The sequence below is a fragment of the Cyprinus carpio genome, chromosome B20 (assembly GCF_018340385.1).
Source record: "Cyprinus carpio isolate SPL01 chromosome B20, ASM1834038v1, whole genome shotgun sequence".
Classification (NCBI taxonomy): Eukaryota; Metazoa; Chordata; class Actinopteri; order Cypriniformes; family Cyprinidae; genus Cyprinus; species Cyprinus carpio.
The window spans coordinates 20,658,914-20,664,958 of NC_056616.1; the positions used below are offsets into that span (position 1 = coordinate 20,658,914).

Sequence of the window (6,045 nt, forward strand, 5' to 3'; positions counted from 1 at the left end):
CAACAGTGCCACTGTCAGAAACAAATCCTTACAGAATGCTTTGTAGGGTGTTTCTCTGATGGTGAAGGATCAATGGGCGATCATGGGTAAATCAATATGCTCTGGGGCCCTGCAACGGTCCAACGAAAAATTGAACTCTACGCCTGTGGTTTGGAACAGAAATCACCTCATTTCAACAACCAGCCAATCAGAAAATCTCTAAATTAGTCTTTAAAGATGCATAAAAAGACAAAAATATAAAAAATACATGTATTGGTGGCAATTACACCAACTGCAAATTAACGTCTCCACTGAATGCCTCTCGTCACATTTAAAAAAAGAAACTTCGGCTTGAGATACATTTAATTGCTCCTCTCGTATTCTGAATGCTTTTATTCCACTAGAGGATGTCAAATTAGTATGCTATAAGTGATGCAAGATCTCTGATGCGCTCTGTGCACTTTTGTGCCAGGGATTTGTCTTCCCCTTTTGACATAAATGCGTTCAAAAGGTGATCTGTAGAGCTTAGAAATTCTCAAGGGAGCTTGTCACCGGCTTTAAAGATTGTCACAAAGTTAAAAGTGTTACTAGGAGGAAAGCCATTCTTGAAATGTCACGAGACTCTAGCCTGTCAGAAAAAAATTAAATCATGTTTCACATAATATCAAAAATGCAATTTGAACATGAATGGACAAAATATGAGTATAATGGGCTTCACCAATGGCATTCTTGATTTACTCTCAATTCACCTTTCTTAAGATGAGAAAAACCGGTAAACAACATATCTAGAGAAATTAGCATGTTATTTACTTCAAATGGCTCAAAATAGCCTACAAATGGACTCAAACAATCACTCTTGTTCTCTTTAACCACTGCGTTCTGCCATCTTGTTGTCAAAGACGTTGCACATGACTTGTTGATGCATACTAAATTGGGTAGCCCTGAAGGCCCAGTTCTGATCATACTCAAAAATGCTCAGATTTCTACAAAACAACAAAACTGGGCAGAGGATTACAGCATTACACACTTAGCTGCAGTATTTTCTTACCTTAATAGAACTGTTTTACACTTTCTGACTACAGGAACTAGAACTCTGGAAACGGCGCCCTCTGGTGATTGGGGTGTGATTACAGAGGGGAAAAAATCAAAACAAAACTGTCCTGTAAAACAGGGATGAGGTAATACATGTCATGGAGGCCCGCTCTACTTTAATTGGCTCCATTAAAGCAGGACCGACTATATGGACAGTTTTGAAACAAATGAATTGTATCTGTCGTTCAAATCCGTAAAATTTAGAAGTTTCTTTCTTTCTTTCTTTCTTTCTTTTCCTTCTTTCTTTCTTATGGGTTCAAAGAGTCTAACAGGATCCATTTTTAAACAAACATTATTTGGTTATTGGTCAGGTAGAGAAATAAATTATTAAGTAAGCCTACATGATTCATGAAAATCTAATTCCTTTTTTATCAACTGGGATATTTAAAAAGTTTATCAATAGCCTATGATATTAATAGAAATAGACGGTTTAATATATATATTCATTTTAAAAATTTCACTTTTAATTTTACACCACTATATTCCAAAGCATTTACTTTTTATTTAACAATATTTCAGGGAGGAAGCCTTATGAATCAGGAGCCAAGAGTAGGCTAAATTGAATTAGTAGTGAAAAAGACCTGATATCAATGTCCAATTTGTGAATGAATCATTCTTTCAGTGAACCAGTTAACAAATCGTTTTGAAAGATTCATGTAAATTTGACTAATTTGATCGCACAAATTAAATTATTTAGATGGAACAAATCATGTTAAAGGACAAGTTTGTGCTTTTAGCGAGTTATATTAGCCTACAGTATGTATATAAATCAACAACATGTTCTCTTTCTCCGTATGTTGCGGTCAGAACTTGTCTGGTCAAGTTCGTCAGATGATGCAAAAAGCTTTTGACAGCTCAAGGACTTTTGTTAAAAATATGTCACCGGACAGTTGGATTGAGCAGTCCACTTTTTAATTTGCACTTAAGGAACTGTTTCCTCCTGGTCATCTGAGATTTAAGTATGGAGAAAGATTAGGATCATAATTGTTGGTAGGCTATATGTCCATGTTTTATTGCCAGTAGCTAGAAAGTGTAGTAGCCTAAGTGCCAAATTCCACAACGTTTTAATGTATGGTCATGCACTCTAAAATGCCATAGAAAATCAGCCAGTGTGAATCTGTAAGACCTCCATCTGTGCACTTGGACTCAGACAGAAGACAGAAGCACCTGACAAAACAAAAGTCCTTACATTCATTCTCACTACTGTGATGCAGCAGGTCTGAAATGTCTCGCTGACAAGTGCTAGAAAACAGCCAGGCCTGTTTGCACCAGATAAGGTAATAGCTGTAAGGTGTTGTGCAAGGTTCAGGATGCCAAATTGCTCCAGGTGGTCCCAGACCCCCAAAAGGTATCGGCACAAGGCTGGAGTAAATAGTCACAAGCTATTCAACCCGTCTCACTTTCTCATTCATTAATTTCATTGTCCTTAATGACCCTTAATGATAGGAGGAAAACTGCAAAAAGTGGCATACACTAAAATGTTCCTTGCACATTTAGTTGGGGGCGAAAATTACTAAACAGCTTCCTTAATGGCCCCCAAATTTGTGATCTATATAAATATGAATGACACTGTGGGCTGGTATAACCCTGTGGGTAGATTTTATGGAAATTGTATAGCATTATCAGAGTGAAACAATATCATCTATCTCTACTGCATAAATGTGATACAAGTTAAGGATGATGTATACATATTATCAAAGCGTGCTGTTTGAGGTCAGAGAAAGTATGGATGCATACCAATGGCAACATACAGTACAGGCTGCACAGTGTTGATAAGCTCATGGGTATTATTCATATTCCTTTTGGATGAACCATATGGACAATGTATATGCAGCAAAACTATCCTAGATAAAAAACACAACAAATGGCCCAACACAGAAATTCTTACAAAAGCAAATAGGTTTCTTTAATATGCTTTAAAGAGCAAGCTGGGTTTGATCCTCATTTTATGAAACAACAGTTTATGAACAGTTATTTTGCTATTAGATTATATGGTTCAGTGTTAGAACAAACTGACTACAATAGAACTTTTGCTTGTTATATCATACTGGGTATGAATGATACAGTATGATGAATTCAGATTGTGATGAAATAAGAAGAATGAAAGAGATTCTGTTCCTCTTTTATTAACTATTACAAACGTCTTCCCTACACAATCATACTTAACTGTCCCCTATTCTATCCTGCAATTAAATTATGGCACATTGAAAAGACCTTCATTTTTGTCTTTGTCAGGGAATTAAGGAAAATCTATTTGATGGACCTCCAACTAATAAGGCAAAGAAAAGTTAAAATCATTTTCACCGTCTGAAGCCCATGACCTTTTGGCCTGATTTCACCCTTTCCAATGTGAAGTTCTGAAGCTGAACAATAAATATCCAAATTTTGTAAAATATACTCAATGGAAAGCCATAAGGTAGTGTTGCACGACTTTTATGTTTCTCCGCATACAGTGTACTGTGAATAAATACAGTACATAGACCTTAAGAAATTCCATATATATCTCTTATCAGCCATGAACGGTGCAGGTCATCATCATTTTATTTCTTATACCTACCTGATATCATTTGTTGGTGGTTTTCGGGGAATAAATTGTTTAAATGTGACAAAAGGCCTGGACCTGAAGTAATATACAAATAAATATGTAAAAAAGAAATTATCGGTATCTGTGCTCAAGTTTTGTCTCCTCACTCTTGTCTTCCAGATGTTTTTTGTTAGTTAGTCTTGTTAAAACATTAGGTTCTTGTGTATTTATAGCCTTTGTGTTTTCATCTTTCAGTTGCCCTGCTATGTGCTGTGAAAGTTCAAACTGTTGGCTGTCTGTATGTTCACTTTCAATGGGGAGTTTTGAAATGTTGTACTTTGATACATCCCTTCACAGGAAGTGGAACAAAGGGTGTTTTTTGTTCATTAATTTGCATTAAATCATGGCTACAGTCCCATCTTTTTGGTCTATCTTACTGCATCTACAGTAAGCATGTTAGTCCTTACCCAAAAGTGGCTGTGGGCAGTGATGATTCATATTTATGAAAGCCAGGGCTGTACTCAGGAACTAGTTAGGAACAGTTAAGAACCTAGTTAAGAACAGTAGCAGGGAGTAACATTATTAGCATTGATAATGTCTTACCCTGCTTTTTCCTCTCTGTGGATGATTCCAGGGAATTTTCTGAAATGCATCTCATGCTTCATAATGCCATCCATAAAACATCTCTTTCCAGCATGATAGGTCTTGGGCTGTCCAAAGTTTGGATAAAAGCTCCATTCAGATGCAGACACACTATTAGCCTCTATTATTATATATATATAATAAATATAAATGATTCTGAAAAATGATCCCAGAATCTAATGAGGAAATAGTTAAAAGTAGAGTTAAAAGTGTCTTAGATGTTACAGCCTTAGTGATTACTGTAATGAAGACATAGGAAATTTTTCATGTACAGTTGCCACTGGGAATCTTTTTTTTTTTTTTTTTAATACTTGAACAAATAGAAGTTGCTGATCAAAGCCTGACTCATGTGAGAAGGATCTCATTAGTTTCCTTTCGTTGGGAAACTTTATGTCTTTGATGTGTGGAAATGGGGCATCACTGTATCGAGGTTCAGGTAACCAGCACAACTGGGATTTCCAGTCAAGGTCACATCTAAAACCATCGGTATCATTTTAATGTAGTGTAGAAGAGAAAACTCCTATGCATAAAAGCTAGGATACACATAGACATTAGGTTTGACTCGATTTGAAATATTGACATTGGCTAGAGAAGGAGCAAATCTGACAGTTAACTGTAATGTTGTAACCTCAGAGCTTTAAAATTTAGACTCAAGAGTCTCTCATATGTCCCACTCAGAAATTCTGTTCAATTTAGATTCAGGTTACGCAATAAAACTTTGACTCTTTGCTTCTACTGCTTCAAACACTAAAGGAAAATTGAAAAACTGTCATTCATAAGTAACTTCAACTGCAGCTAAATCAATTTTTAATACTTTTTGGGAGAGAAACTGATTCATGAAATAGTTACTCATTGAGAACAGGTTCAACGTGTCTAATGTGAGGCTTGAAGTCTTGCTCTTTTCCAAAACTTCAGAATGAGTCACCGAAGTCGGTATGTTTCTTCACATCGCGACACCGTGACATTTCACTATAAGTATCGAGAGAGAGAGAGAGAGAAGATGAAAAAAAGGAACGATCTGCTATGCAGTACTTTTTGAACTTAAAGTTGGTAAATGTAGGCCTATAGGTTATTGATTGTGTTGTGAGTAAAGTATTTCTAGGAAAAAACAGCCTCTACACAAGAGCTTTAGAAAAAGTGCTAATTAAAAGCTAATTGATTAAAAAAAAAGATCTCAAAAGACTATTCACTATTTTTGTGAATAGTCTGTTTTGACTATTTTTAAGAAACGAATTCAGAGTGAATTTATAGCTAGTGTTATTTCATGCGATTGTGAGCATGTGTTGCAATGAGACTCTTTATATATATATATATATATATATATATATATATATATATATATATATTCGTCTACTTGCGCCCAAAGCAACGCGACTACTATAAAATATTTTGTAGCAGCCTAAATAGAATAATGTTAGACTGCTTATATATGGACCAGTTATATTCTGGAAACCTTACCTCGTGTTCATTATGTAGCTAAATGATCCAGTGATCTTTGTACATTGAGATAAAGGCTGTAAACAAAACTACAGTAGGTTGCCAGGAGAACATAAGCAAAACTGACAATAGCCTTTAGAGTCTGATACAAATGCACTGTAAATCCTATATGTAGACTATATATATATTTCTTTAATTATTCACTTAGTTACTGATATGCATTATTTATTCACATGGTAATTCTGTGTCTATTTGTTTTTTAGGATGCGTTACAAAATGTAAGTAAAATCATTTGAATTTGCCTGACTTTAACCTGTCAAAACGCAAGATGGCGCAAAAAGGTAATTTATCCTTTCAAGGATTTTATTATT

The 6,045-nt window shown here is 35.3% G+C and overlaps 1 pseudogene; it reads right to left on the reverse strand.

The window, feature by feature from the left end:
• Positions 1–4,058: 4,058 nt before the first annotated feature.
• Positions 4,059–5,706, reverse strand: LOC122140959 (annotated as a pseudogene).
• Positions 5,707–6,045: the final 339 nt, after the last annotated feature.